Consider the following 14,878-nt stretch of genomic DNA (forward strand, 5'->3'; position numbering starts at 1 on the left):
AACCACGCAACAACAGGAAAAAGAGCATGAGCATCCGCAACAGTGGCTGACCCTAGGCCAAAGAGACAAGTTAAAGAAGTGCACAAGTATGAGCATGATAAGCCGGTGAAACACTATGGTCAGGTGGATTTAGTGGCATATGCACTGAATATTAAAGATGATGAGCCAGATAGTTTCAAGAAAGCTGTTAGATATGCTCATTACAGAGATTAGTTGGTTGTTATGCAAGAAGAGATGGAATCTTTTGATAAAAATCACACATGGGACCTAGTTTTATTACCAAAGGGCAAAATGACTATCGACAGTAAATAGGTGTTTAGAAAGAAAGAGGTCCTTCCTGAGTCTGATAGTACTGGGTACAAGGCAATAGTGATAGCAAAGGGTTTCTCACAGAAGGAAGGAGTCGACTACAATGAGGTGTTTTCCCCGGTGGTCAAACATACTTCCATTCGTGTGTTATTGAGTTTAGTTACTCACTTCGACTTGGAGTTAGAGCAACTTGATGTTAAAATTGCTTTCTTGCATGGGGACTTGGAGGAAGAAATCTATATGAGATAACCTGAGGTTTTGTTGTTGCTAAGAAAGAAGATCATGTGTGCAAGTTGAATCGGTCACTGTATGGTTTAAAGCAATCGCCAAAGCAATGGTACAAGCGCTTTGACACATTCATGATGCAACATGAGTACACCCGAAGTAAGTATGGCTGTTGTGTTTACTTTCACAGACTTCGTGGTAATGACTTCATCTATCTCCTGCTTCTTATTGCTTCCAAAAGCATGGTGGAGATAGACAAGTTGAAATCTCAACTTAGCTCTGAGTTTGAGATGAAAGACTTAGGTGGAGCTAAGAAGATATTGGGCATGGAGATTGACAGAGATAGGAAGAAGCAACGGATAGTTGTATCTCAGAAGAAATACATTCAGAAAGTAATTTCTCGTTTTGGTATGGAGAATGCAAAGTCGGTTTCTACTCCTTTGGCTGGGCATTTTAGGTTTTCAGCTAAGTTCTCTCCTAGTTCGGTGGAGGAACAAAAGCATATGGCTCATGTTCCTTATGCTAGTGCAGTGGGCAGTTTGATGTATGCTATGGTGTGCACATGCCCAAACATTTCACAGGCAGTTAGTGTTGTAAGCAGGTATATGGCAAATCACTGGGAAGCAGTATTGGGTGGCAGTGAAATGGGTATTGAGGTACTTGAAAGGTTCCTTGAATGTGGGATTAGTTTATAGTGGAGGCACTTGTTATGTCAGTGGGTATGTGAATTCAGATTATGCAAGTCATCTAGATAGACGACGATCGACTATTGGTTATGTGTTTATGATGCATGGTGCACCGGTTAGTTGGAGGTCTATGCTACAGGCTACACTTACTCTATCTACTATTGAGGCAGAGTATATGGCAGTGGCTGTGGTAGAGGCAGTGAAAGAGGCACTATGGCTTCGAGGTCTTTTGGATGATATGGGTATTGAGCAGAACAATGTTGCTTTGTATTATGATAGTCAGAGTGCTATTCATTTGGCGAAGAACCAGGTTCATCATGCTCTGACCAAACATATTGATGTCCGTTATCATTTTGTACGGGATGTCATTGAGGATGATGATATAGAACTTGAGAAAGTGGACACCTATAACAATCCTACTGATATGCTGATGAAGGTTGTCACCGGAATTAAGTTCCAACACTGTTTGAACTTGTTCCAAATCCTACATGTTTGAAAGAGCCTTTTGTGGGCATGGCCCTTCAGGGCAGTTGATGGCGAGTTTCTGGACTAGTGCTTCTTGCTGGATGTGTTCGGCTTGGTTTTATGTGTTAAAACCTCACCGAGGTGAAGAATGTAGAGAAAAAGGGAGAAAAAAAGTTTTTTTCGGTTTCTTACTTAGTCAAATTTTTGGGGCCGATAGAAAGCAAAGTTAATGGACTTTCTCGCCAAAATTTTGTAAGGAGCGCATGCGCTTGACTAAGCCTATGATAGGGCGTGCCCGTGCTCCATCGCATCTGCAGAGCATTCGACAGTTTTTGGAAACAGTACAAAAACATAAGTTTTTTCCCTAAAAACTTAACCTAACCAAAACCAAGAAAGAGAGAGATTGTAAGAGAGAAATTCTTAGTGAGTTGTGTGTTCATTCTTTGTGAGTGAATTGAGAGCTCTTGTAATCTGTTACTCTGGACATCTAGTAAAGCTTGGAACTCGCCGTGTGGACGTAGGCAAATTGCCCAACCACGATATATCCGTGTCTTGTGGTTTGTTCTCTTTACATTAATTGTTTTATTTTATATGTTTGTTGAATTGACATTGAGAAGTATTTGGATAGTACTTAGAGGGTGTTGAAGTCTTGTCTAGTGAGAAAGATCAATCATTGTGTATGGTTGATCTATTTGTAGTGGATAACGTTGTTTCCGGCAGTTATTGATTCAAAACAAGCTTTTTTTACAATGCGCGCATTTTCACATCTATTTTTTTTTTTTTTTTCGATATTAATTTTCACATCTATTCTTAGGATCTACACAATGTGCTTTGCTGACGACCTCTTCTTATTATATGTCGTTCTACTTACCTCAATTATGTTCCTGTATTTATTAGGGTGTGGTGGGGAGTTTCATGCTATAGACATCCAGCTACAAAAGGAAAAGCAAGTTGGCGTTCACACAGCTATTTAGGTGATAAATGTAAAACTCAGTCCTAACCTATATTAATTTTTTGATTGGGTTCTCATTTACATTCCAATTCCAATAGACCCTTTTCTTCATATGGGTTGCTTTGTATTTTTCTTTATTTGGGTTGTTAGTATTTTAAAGTATAGGTGACTAATTAGGGAAAAGCTTTCTTCGGACTAAGATGGAGTTGTATTTTGGACTTATCATTAATTAGAAGATACAAGAAGGAGGTGAGAGTAGAAAGTCTGTTAAGAAGATGAAGTAGGAGAGGACGAACTGCTACTGGGCAAAGTTGGAAATAACAAGAGTGGAAAAGATGCAGTTAAGTGTACTAATGATGGTCTTTTATTAGACCTAAGTATGCAACAAGAGCTGATGATTTGATTCAATACAAGAAATCCACAACCTTGCCTGGTATCACGTGGGCAATCAAGGAGTTAAAGCCACACACTGCTTGGGATATTGGAGACTAGAATATTCCCCGTACGTTAAGACACTCGTGGGCGCGTCTTTGTGTCATGGAGTGATTAAAAACTAGGTTTTATACTTAGTCTGTGGAAAAGAAATTCCAACGTTCCTTTTTGGTTATAGTGGAAATCTTACGTAGACATATGTAGGGAGGAGTGAGTTCCCACTTCTCCCATATGCTATGGGCTAGGAAGTAGGAACTTCCTTGGTGCAATACCAGTCCTAGCTGATGACGATACTGAAGGGTATGTCATGGGTTCCTGACTCTAGGATGGGTCTAGGGACGTCATGGATCCACTGTGGCTGACACTAATGAAGCAACCAGAAAAAAGAACTTGCAAGCTTGGTGGTCAAAAGTGCTAAAGAACAAGGCTATATACCCTAGACGCATTGGTCTAGTGTGGAAGTTGGTTCATAATAGGGCTCCTGTGGACAATATGGTGCTGAGCTGAGTAAAAAAAATGTCGTTTGTGTAATTGTGTGAGAATGAAGTTAACCCACTACTCACTAGACCACCTGATGAGGGAATGTAAAACAAGCAAAGAATTGTGGCAGTGGCTAGTTGACCAATTTTCATAGACAAATGTTTTGGAAACAAGCAGGACTAAATATGTAATACTAGGATCCAGTTATCAAGGATTTGTGCTGTCTCCATGATGGTAGGGACTTGGAAGAGCGGAAACAAAAAGTGTTTGAAGATGCAAATTTTGATCAAGCCAGTGTGAAGCACAAAGTGAAGTTTTGGATCTCATGCGCATCAAAGTGTAGACAATGTCTGGCACTGTGGAGGAGCTGGGTGTTCTGAGCAGACTAAATGTGGCAGGTAGAAGAACTCGGACTAGCACCAAACAACCATGTAGATAGATGGTACCCCCCATGTAGGGACTTTGTTAAAGTAAACTGGGACTGAGCGGGAAATGGGAATCCTTGACCAGTCGGTCTAGAAGTGGTGTATATGGATGTCATTGGGGTGGTACTGGGTGCTTACTGTAAACTGTACAGGACAGAGAGCAATGTCAGAAAAGTATAAGACCATGACCGTCCATGAGAGGACTTTCTCCTCTATAAGGAAAGAACCATGTAAAGCATAAGAGTAAGACTAGAATAGAACAACATGTGTATGGATGGAAGAATAAAGGAGTGAGAGAAGAGTTATAGCAGTAAACAGAAACGAGTCGGTTTGTGGACGTAGGCTGGCATATAGCTGAGCCACCTGAAATCCCACGTGCTATTTGTATTTTTCATCGTGTCATCACTTTATTATGTGCTTATATTTCCATTTCGCGAGCACCATATCGACTTGGATCAGAAAGTTGATTTCATGGCTCTTATACCTACACCAAGGTTAGAATTTTGGCTTCTACATGAATGATGGGCGATAATTGAAGGCATGGAAGGTGCAATCAATTACTAAGCTATGGGTGGACTCGGACTCTCAGGCTGCAGTTCAGCTTTTGACAATAGAGAGAATCCATGGATCATGAGAAATAGATGGAAAGCTGTGCATTCAAGACTGGAGCACTGTGTCATCTGTTCAATGTGGAGGGAGGTGAATTTTGCAGCGGACAGCATGGCAAACCATGGAGCTAGACTGCAGGTTAATGTGAGTGAGAGTTTTGTAGGGAGACATTCAGTAGTAACTGTAGTAGAGGATCCCTATTCCCCTGTGTTTATTTCAGGTTTATACAATTAACACCCTGTCTAGAGCAGGGCTTTTGTATACTTGTAAGTTGTAACTGTAGTTTCTTTCCATTCATTAATACAATCCGAACTTACTTAGCCAAAAATAAGTGATGCTTGTGTGAATAAAAAAAGGAGGGAAGATTGCTTTGAAGGAGGAAGCACAGGTGGCGATAGTATCTGTTCTGGATGGCGGAGGCATTTGCATGATGGTGGCATAAGTAACAGCGGTGGTGATGTTCTGAAGGTGGAACCAGTTAAGAGGCAAAGTCGCATATGTGGATTGAAAAATGGGAACACTACACCTTATATAGCCTCTGCCTCTCTATGAATGTCTAGTGCAGCTGGTCTCTGATGTTAAAGCTACAGGATGTAACTTAACACTGCCAAATTATGGAAAAGCAGGGTATAGAAAATGGTGTAAAGTGTAAACAAGATAGATGTGTTATCACCATTCACCAACAGTGGATTGGAATTCCCAACACTCGGGCTGACTTTTGCACTCAGGCATTTCTGATCACAAAAGTTAAGAATCCTAAAGTCACTTATAGATGCACGCCTCCCTCCAGGTTTTGCAATGCTTGGGCGTTGTTTCCTGAATTCTCGGACACCATGAATGAGTACTGCTGGGCCACCCCACTTAATGGTAACGACATGTATACTCTTACATAAAGGATAACAATCAGAGACCCCTAAAGTCTAAACTTTAAAATGTCCGTGGGCTAGACACGGCTATTTTGACCTGCATTACAAGACAGAAACTACAAGGAAGGAGCTTAATGATGTGCGGCAGAATTTGCAAAGCATCCCTCTTGATCTTAACGCAAACCCCTTAAAGCTCCTGCTGGTAAATATCCACAATAATGAGAGTGGCTCGACCAAATCACATTCTTTGAAGCCAATTGAGAGAGTAGAATGGTCGCATAACTAGTTCCCAACAAACTCGATCTCTTACCTTTCAAATCAACGAGCAACGCAAAGGAACAGGGTGCACAAGTTCTCCTTTCCAGATTCATTTGAGAAGGTAGGCGAGCTTCTAATTAAGTTTTTTCAGTCTTTCATGTGAGCAAGAAAGATGGATAGGGGGTGTTTAGTTTTAGAGAGATAGGACATTCAATTCTATCTTATAAACCCCGCCATAGGAGAGTCAGCCAGTTCCTGATAAACAGATTTCAGAATTAAGATGACCGAAATGCTGAAAAATTGGCACATACAACTATCTTACAGAACAATATGCTAACGTGTTTAATAGCTAAAACACCCTAAATTTCCTGGAAATACGTATGCAACTGCAAGTACATGAAATCAGGTTATATAAACTAAAATTATAAAACATCAGTTTCCACAAAGTTCAAACTATCAACCATCTGGAGAAATCTCAGATTTGAAAAAAAAAAAAAAAAAAAGGCATACTATATCGATCGGTGTCATCGATTTCTTCCACAACACGAGTAAAGGCTTTGAACAAAATGTCTGATTGGTGATAAGGTCTCTGGATTCATAGTGGGGGCAATACGTTTGACTTGGCAGCCAAGTCAATTCAACCTTCCTTGAAGACTCCATTGTTGGGTCATAGTAATATAGTTGGAACGGAGGTTTGCTCTGTTTAACTGTGAATACAATTTCTCCAGTCGAAATAATACCAACTAGTTCACACCATTCTGGTATTACTTCTGAAGACAATTGGAAGATTTTTCTGATCCAAATTTGTTTAGCATAATCCTCCAAGATCCATATGTCCACAATGCCGTTACGTGCATATGTTGTAGTATCATCTACTAAAGCGAGGTGTCCATCCAAAGCTTCCAATAAATAATACATTGTCTTTTGGCCAGTGAAAATGAAACCAGGAAGCACAATCACCCTAAACTTCTCATCTGTGAAGTTGAATGCCACAATAACTTGTTCCTCATCAACCCCTACAGTCCGGTTTCTCCAATGAATAGCTCCATTCGCGTAACTTTTATATTTATGATCTAGAAGGTCAGGAGGAAGAGCTTCCCCCAACCATCCGTGCTACCCAAAGTTATGATATCACATTCACTGTAATACTTGGGTTTATGGAACTGTCGAGCTTTGCTCCGGTGTCCGACTATGCTGCCTTCTTGTTTTTCAGTTTGGAGAAGAGGGCGTGCATCGCGCTCACCTATGCCTTGTTCAAGGCGCGCCCCGCACTAATTTGCCTGGAGTTTGGAAGAGAAGAAGGCGTGCACCGCGCTCCACTATGCCTTATTCAAAAGCGCCCGTGCTCCACCTTTCCGGAATTTCGACTGCTTTACAAAATTTCAGCCCAAAGCCCATTTTCTCACCTTTTTCTATGTGTTCCTATATAAAGGAAATAGATTAGGGTTTTGAGACAACTTTTGAGAGATTCATTTCTTGGATATTGTGGGAGCTCTATTCAGCTAGGGTTTGAGTGAGGCATCTTGTTCTTGATTCTTGTTAGCTCTTGTAAACTCTCCAATCTTTACTATAAAGGAAACTCGGCTCTTGTGTGGATGTAAGTAACATTTACCGAACCACCTTAAATCTTTGTGTCTCTTTGTATTATTTACTTCCACATATTTATTGTTGCTATGAATTATGATGATATATTAGTGGTTTTGCTATGTTGAGTTTGTTGTGATAACTACCAAAGTCTTGGGTAGGTGAATTTCTTGGTGTGAGCTCCAAGTTGAAATCATTTGGGATAGAAAGTAACTAGATTGAGGTATGACTTTCTAGTGAAATCTCCCAACAACAAGTGGTATCGGAGCTGTTAGGTTGAATTATTGTATACAAGGTGTGTGAGGAAAAACCACACCTTTAGCATTGAGAGCTAGGTGTTTGAAGAAATTCCTCTGAGAGGTTCTCCACCGTTGTTTTAGTTCAGTGGAAGTCATGACGACCGATAAAGAAAGCTACAAGATAGAGAAGTTTGATAGTACAAACTTCGGCTATTGGAAGATGCAAATTGAGGACATACTCTATCAAAAGGATTTGTATGAACCTTTGATGGGAGAGAAGCCGGCGAGTTACAAGCAAAGTGAATGGGATTTGCTAGATAGAAAAACATTGACGACAATTCGATTGAGTCTCTCAAAGTCGGTGGCCTTCAATATTAAAAATGAGAAGACGGCGGCGTCTCTCATGAAGGCACTCACGTGCATGTATGAGCAACCTTCGGCCGCGAACAAGGTCTATTTGATTACCAAGCTCTTCTCCATGAGAATGTCGGAGAATGATTCTTTTAATGACCACTTAAATGAATTCAACCAAACGAAAAACCAATTGGAGTCGGTTGAGATTACATTTAGTGATGAAGTGAGAGTGTTGGCATTAATAGGACAAATGCCTCCAAGTTGGAAGGCTACGGTTGCGGCTATTAGTGGCTCAGCGGGAATGAATAAGTTGAAATTCGCCGATGTTGTTAATATGATACTAGCAAAGGAAATTCGAAGGAGTTCGGATGGGGCCTCAACATCAGGTTCGACTTTGAGTACCGAGAGTGAAGGAATGCATGTGCACAAGGGTTATGGTAGACCGAGAAATAGAAGGGGGAGAATAAACTTGCATGCCCCTAGTGATGAGCCTAGAGATGATAGTATCATTATATGTTACAATTGTGGTTTGCCTGGTTACTATAGTGACTGATGCCAAGCACCAAGGAATGACAACTACAAGAAGAATCAAGAAGCTAATGTAGTTGAAGTGGAAAATGATGCTTTGATATGTTCAATGGAGAAAAATAAAGAGTCTTGGGTTTTAGACTCCGGCGCATCATTCCATGTGACCTCAAATCAAGAGTTCTTTATGAACTACACCAAAAGTGACCTTGGAAAGGTATTTCTTGGTGATGACCAATCTTGTGCCATTGTTGGCAAAGGTGATGTCCGTGTCAAATTGAAAAATAGGATATGGTTATTGAGGGATGTTCGACACGTTCCGGATTTGAGGAAGAATTTGATTTCGGTGGGTCAATAGGCTAGTGAAGAATTTGTTACAATCTTCACAAGGGATACTTGGAAAGTCTCTAAGGGTTCTCTAATAGTCGCTAAAGGCGACAAGGATAGTACTCTCTACATGACCGCTGTAATGACCCGGAATTTTACTTACGGATAAACCTGTCATTTTACGTGTTAGTTCAGTGCCACTCGAGGTAATTACTAGATATATGGTGGGGTTTAACGTTTATCAGTTGGCGGGCTTGATTTATTGATATGGGCTTTTTCATTGATGGTTATTTTTTTTTAAATATTGGGGCTTTTCTATTATATTGGGCTTGTTGCACCTTTTAATTTATTTGGGCCTGTTATATTAAGCCAAGTTGGAGTTGTTTTATTGGGCCTCTTTTTATAATGGTGGGGGGGTCTGTTTTAGAGTAAGCCACGTATGGCTTCAAAAAAAAAAGGGGGAGAAAGGCTAAAAGAAAAAAAGAAAAGAGGAGGATCTGGAGGTACTAACGGCGGCAACTTGGGAATTCTGTGAGGAGTCGAGTTTTTGATAAACTAAGTGAAGGAAACAAACTTCTTCTTTCATCGATTCAATTTTCTCATTTCTTCAACTCAGGTTCGATGTTTTAAAACTATAATTTAGATCTGTTTATTTGAATTGTGTTTGGATTGATCTTTGATTTGATTAGTTGTCATGAGATCGATCTCAATGTGATTTAGGTAGAGCTAATTCAGTAGAATTTCGTGTTTTGATCTGGAAAATTATTACTGAATTGTCGATTCTTAGGCTGTTAGATTACTACTATTCAGATCAATTACGAGAATGTGATGTGGATTCATTTAAATCGTTTTAGCAATGGAAGTCATTGTTTAATAGTAAACTAAGTAAGTGGATTCATCTTTTATTACTGAAATTTATTTGGAAAGATTGTTTGTCCAAACCTTGAAATTGGGGATTGGTAGTTTGAGGCACGATTCATTGTTTTGTCTAAATTTCGAGTTTATGTGAAGTTCGATAAGTAGCACGACACTCTATGTATCCGGTGTTTGTAACAGATTAAGATTTTACATAGTTTAGATATATAAGTTATTAAGATCGAACAAACTGTTAGGCCGTGCCAGGCCGTTGTCATACCGCAACAAGGTCGCGTCGAGCCATATCACCGGGCCGCACTAGGCCATCACCAGGCCGTGTTAGTCCGTTTTAGGCAGCATCCAAGTCCCTTAGATGCTATATCGCTAAGGCCAAGGCCAGGCCACGCGTAATGTATTGTTTGATTTACTCGCGTAACTATATTTAGTTAGGATAGTATGGATTAATATTCTTTTATTGGTATGGAGATTTTGTTCGGGTGACTGAGGGTTCGGGAAAAATTTGAATGAGTAGAAGTGAAGGGACATACCCTGTAGAATACTGATTCAAAGTTGAGAATCGGTGAGGGGACGTTACATAGTTAGAACGAGAGTGAGGAACCTATACTGCCTTCCTCATCGAAACCTTTTAATCCATCCCCATAGATCCTTACCGAAATAGGAGAACTACGATTGGCTTGATCCCTAAATGGGTGCGTGGGGACCACCCCGGCTCGGCCCGCTTCCATAGGAAAACCCCTACCCCTTGTACAAAAAAGTCGAGTGTTTAATCTGTTTTATTATTGATAAATTCTGGCTAAATTATATTGGACGTGTTATGCATGGATATATGGAATTATATTGAATGCTAACGTTTTTCTTGAGAGTATGTTAATCGATGCACTTACGAGGATTTAATAAGGAAACGGTAAGTGGTATTAAGCATCTAAAGGTATGTGTAACCTTGTCTTTTGTTTTCAATTTTACTTCAAGCGGATTATTATATATTGACTATGTATCCAACGTTGAGCGTTGGAGTATCTTCACAGGGACAAACAGGCTCCCAGAAAACAGGAAAAGGGCGTATGTGTTCACTAAGGAAAAATTGAACGTAAAGCGTACTCTGATCGGCTAAGACGGTTCTTTTAGTTGTTCTTATTCCTAAATTTAGTCATTTAAGTTGTTTTGTAATAATTTAGTATTTCTTTATTGCCTTAAATAATGAATCCATATTAGGAGGCATCCATTAGTTAGAAACTATGACATGGATTAGCGTTCACTTGTGAAAGACCGATCTGGGGTATGAGATTTGTTTTGGGGCACTGCAGCTACTTGATTTAACTGGCAATTGTCGAGATGGTTAAGTAGCCGGTGCCACGAATCAACATCTTTAGTAGTTAGGTTTACAGTTGAGGTTTTAATATGATAAATGGAAGTGTATTAATTGATTTTCATGCTAGGACAGGTTGTAAATTTATGAAATGTTAGAAATACAGAGGAAACTCTGTCAAAATTTCTTTGAACGCGATGTTCAAAAGGGGGTTTTATATTTTAGTTATAGTTTGGACTCATGTGAGTCAAACCTGCTCACGTCTTGGGTTATTAGACGGTTGAATATTTGGATCGAGCTCTTTTATCTGAATATTCAATTGTCTGGAAAATCGGGGCGTTATAAGTGGTATCAGAGCATGGCTTTAAATCCGAATTGGGCAGGGTACCAGTAAGGATTTTCTTATTAATATTAATTTGTAAATTTGTTTGATATTTTTATGTGTTCTAAGATTCGTGATCAGCTAGGCATTTACTAAAGTACTTGACGATACGGGGAAGGTGGATATTCGTGTTGGAATCATCTTGGATATCGCTCATCCATAGTATAAAGTAATTAACGAAAGCACGCAAAAAGGTATGCCTCACTTCCCTATTTATTTCTTCAACATATTATAATTGTTTATTCATTCAAAAACAGAAAGTTTGTGTGTGAAAACAGATTTTCACAAAAAACGGGGTTTAGTGTTGGGTGAATTTAAATTATTCAGAGCATGTTCATGGGTTTGTTATCCCATTTCTTGTGATAGAAATGAGATGGATTTTGTGTGCGGAAGGAGAAATTCCGGTTGTATGAATTGTGTGCGTAAGTTTCTTTGATTTGGACATGGTTGGATTAGTACATCATGACTGAGCCCGACAGAGGGAGTCATAGGAGGTGGTCATAGATGATATTGTAATGAACGATGTCGTAAAAGTAACTATGCACGCTTAATGAACAAAAACCGTTTTCTTAAAATCTATATAGTTGGGTGCGTAAGTTTCTTTGATCTGGACATGGTTGGATTAGTACATCATGACCGAGCAAATGAGGAGGGAGTCATAGGAGGGGTCATAGATGATATTGTAATGAACGCATGTCAGGTAAAGTAACTTACGACACAGTTAGGGAACAGAACCATTTGCATAAAACTATATATATGTAATTATTTTGGAATAACCGGAAATACAATAATATACTACTATTCTTATCACGAGGTGGTTTAGAAAATGATTTGTGAATTCCTACAAAGAATGAGTTGTTGTCATATGCCGGCGACGACAGTTCATTCTAGGAGTTACAACTGTGGTGTACACCTTTCGAGGTGAATGGGCCAGCTTTAAAGGGATGCATCACAGGGTGTAGTCCGGGAATTCCTTTTCTACTTTTCTAGGTGACCCTGTTTGTACATGGCACGCTGTCTGGTGCTTAGTTTGGTGGAGGATACATGCTACCTCGATGAGGTTTAGACGCGAGGGGTGGTTATATAGATTCACTCCTGGATTGGCTTCAGGTACCGAAGCAATCTGCAGTCGTCGAACGGTTAACCACCGTAAGTTAGGTGACAGCTTGTATGGGGGTCGTGGTCATAGGTGCCCACCTGAGCCCTAAAAGCTTTGGGGATTTTGTGTGTACGAACACAACAACGGCATTTCAGCTCCCTGCCGGTAAAATCAGGAAAACAACGGTGCATGGTTCACACTGGGAAGTACTGAACCGAGAGATATTGCCGATCGGGCCGAAAAGTACCGGTCGTATCCTCCCCTCTCTAATAGGATGCAGCGGCCACAATATTGGTATGATGATTGTATTAGGTAGTTATTATAGTTATACAGTATATGCATATTTCATGTTGCATGCTGCATGTGGCAAGATGTGCATCAGGGATTGTTTCGACAGTCGGTGTTTCGTGAACCTCTGGTACTGTGAGGATGATTGGTTTTCTATATGGTGGATGCCAATATTTCTGTTAAGTGATAGAGTTTGTTTCCTTGCTCCGAGTTGTGGTGGGACTTTTATTCTCCGGATACGGTACGAATGGCTTCTATTTATTGGGGGTTCCGTCTTTGTGTATGGTTGGAGAGTGTTGATATATCAACTGCAGTATTCTGATGGGGTCTTGATTATCTGGTTATTTATTTGCGTTTTATATTTGGTTATTGGTTCCGGTATTTCGGACGTTGGAGTTCATATCGGAGCTGGATTCTTGAACTATATGACGATGGCTATTATTTGGCGTATTATCTTGCTCTCATTTTCTTTTATTCAGCAAAGACTAATATTTCTTCATTGGGATTTTGTGAGATACACCGTTGATATATATCTTCTCTTCGTGCAAGTTGGAGTTGTTCTTGGCACTGCTATTTTAATTGGTGTTTTCTCTATTAAAGCATCACATGGAGTTATTCTTTATTGGAGCTCGATCTGTCTGCACTCTGTTGCTTGGAGTTTATATGACTTCCACTCTATACTATTTTCATATGGAACTTCTTGGCACTATTGAGTTGTCCTATGCTTAAAGCTCTTCGGTTCATTAAGTCCTTTGCAGTTATTATTGGAGCTATCTATATATATTATATCATTACTGATATTTGCTTACATTGGGTTCACTCGTCAACCTATTTTCTAAATTTTCTTCCGCTATTCACCAATATTAATGAAAGATTCTCGAGAACGAACTTTGCATTTGCATTGGAAGTCCTGTTCATCTTTATATATATTGAAGGCAAAGCGAACATCGAGGTTAGTAGCTTTAACTATTGCTTGTCAATCGAATATACTCATTTGTCTTGTTTATATTGAAATGAAATATGATTGTGTACGTTATGGTCATTGTAATTAAATTTGGCAATGTCTACCTTGAGAGTTTGAATGTGTGATGTGCACGGTACGGATTCCATGTGTAATTACAATTCTATGTGACTACTTGTGGTTTCCTCTATTTTTAGTGAAGTGACTATGGTCTTGTAATAATTGTGGTAATGTTGGATATCTAGTAACTACTGATTGCTTTTATGTCCGAATTCCTTGCTGAGTATTTCAGTACGTACTGGTGAATATGTTTCACTCATTAGGCATTGACAAGTGTTACCTGTATTGGGTTTTGTGAAAATTTTGAATACTTGTCTCAATTGTGTTTCATTATTCTTCATCTTTGATATTTAAGTAGTTGTTGCGGTACGAGTGTTGCTAAAAAAATTTGTTTGTGTATGTAGCTTGCTACTACTATGCATTTTGTGAATGCGTGTTTTTTTTGTACATTCTATATTCGTTAATCAGTTATTGATTGCTCGTTGTTTGTCAAGTGTGTTAATTTATGTTAGACTGTGTGATTCTCTGTGTCCAATTACTTACAAAATTACACCGTTTTAGTGAAATTGCTACCTGTGGTGTGTTGGGTTAGATTTTAATCTTTGGTATATGCTAGTTAAAACTACCATGGGTGGACGTTTTCCAAATATATATACTTATGTACACTGCACAATTAGCAATCCTATGCTAACGTATCTGCTTGTATTAACTTCAGTTTGAATTGAGATGCAATTATAGTAGTTAAATTAGTAGATACACGATTTTTTTTTATTGTCAGTTTGGGTAGTAGTTGCGCGCTGCATATATGTTACGCTGGTGTGAAAGACAATTAACTTTTATATGTCATTAGATGTAAGTAAGTATTAATTTCGCGGACGAAATTTCTCTAAGGAGGGTTAGATGTAATGATCCAGAATTTTACTTACGGATAAACCTGTCATTTTACGTGTTAGTTCAGTGCCACTCGAGGTAATTACTAGATATATGGTGGGGTTTAACGTTTATCAGTTGGCGGGCTTGATTTATTGATATGGGCTTTTTCATTGATGGTTATTTTTTTTTAAATATTGGGGCTTTTCTATTATATTGGGCTTGTTGCACCTTTTAATTTATTTGGGCCTGTTATATTAAGCCAAGTTGTAGTTGTTTTATTGGGCCTCTTTTTATAAT

At 39.2% G+C, this 14,878-nt stretch overlaps 1 long non-coding RNA gene across 1 annotated transcript; it reads left to right on the top strand.

The window, feature by feature from the left end:
* The first annotated feature begins 2,470 nt into the window (after nucleotides 1-2,470).
* LOC147487054 (uncharacterized) lies at nucleotides 2,471-9,224 on the top strand. Its single transcript, XR_015200975.1, has 2 exons — nucleotides 2,471-5,828; nucleotides 6,921-9,224. It is a non-coding gene; the product is annotated as an uncharacterized LOC147487054 (long non-coding RNA).
* The last annotated feature ends 5,654 nt before the right edge of the window (nucleotides 9,225-14,878 follow it).

The sequence above is a fragment of the Coptis chinensis genome, chromosome 7, assembly GCF_015680905.1.
Source record: "Coptis chinensis isolate HL-2020 chromosome 7, ASM1568090v1, whole genome shotgun sequence".
Classification (NCBI taxonomy): Eukaryota; Viridiplantae; Streptophyta; class Magnoliopsida; order Ranunculales; family Ranunculaceae; genus Coptis; species Coptis chinensis.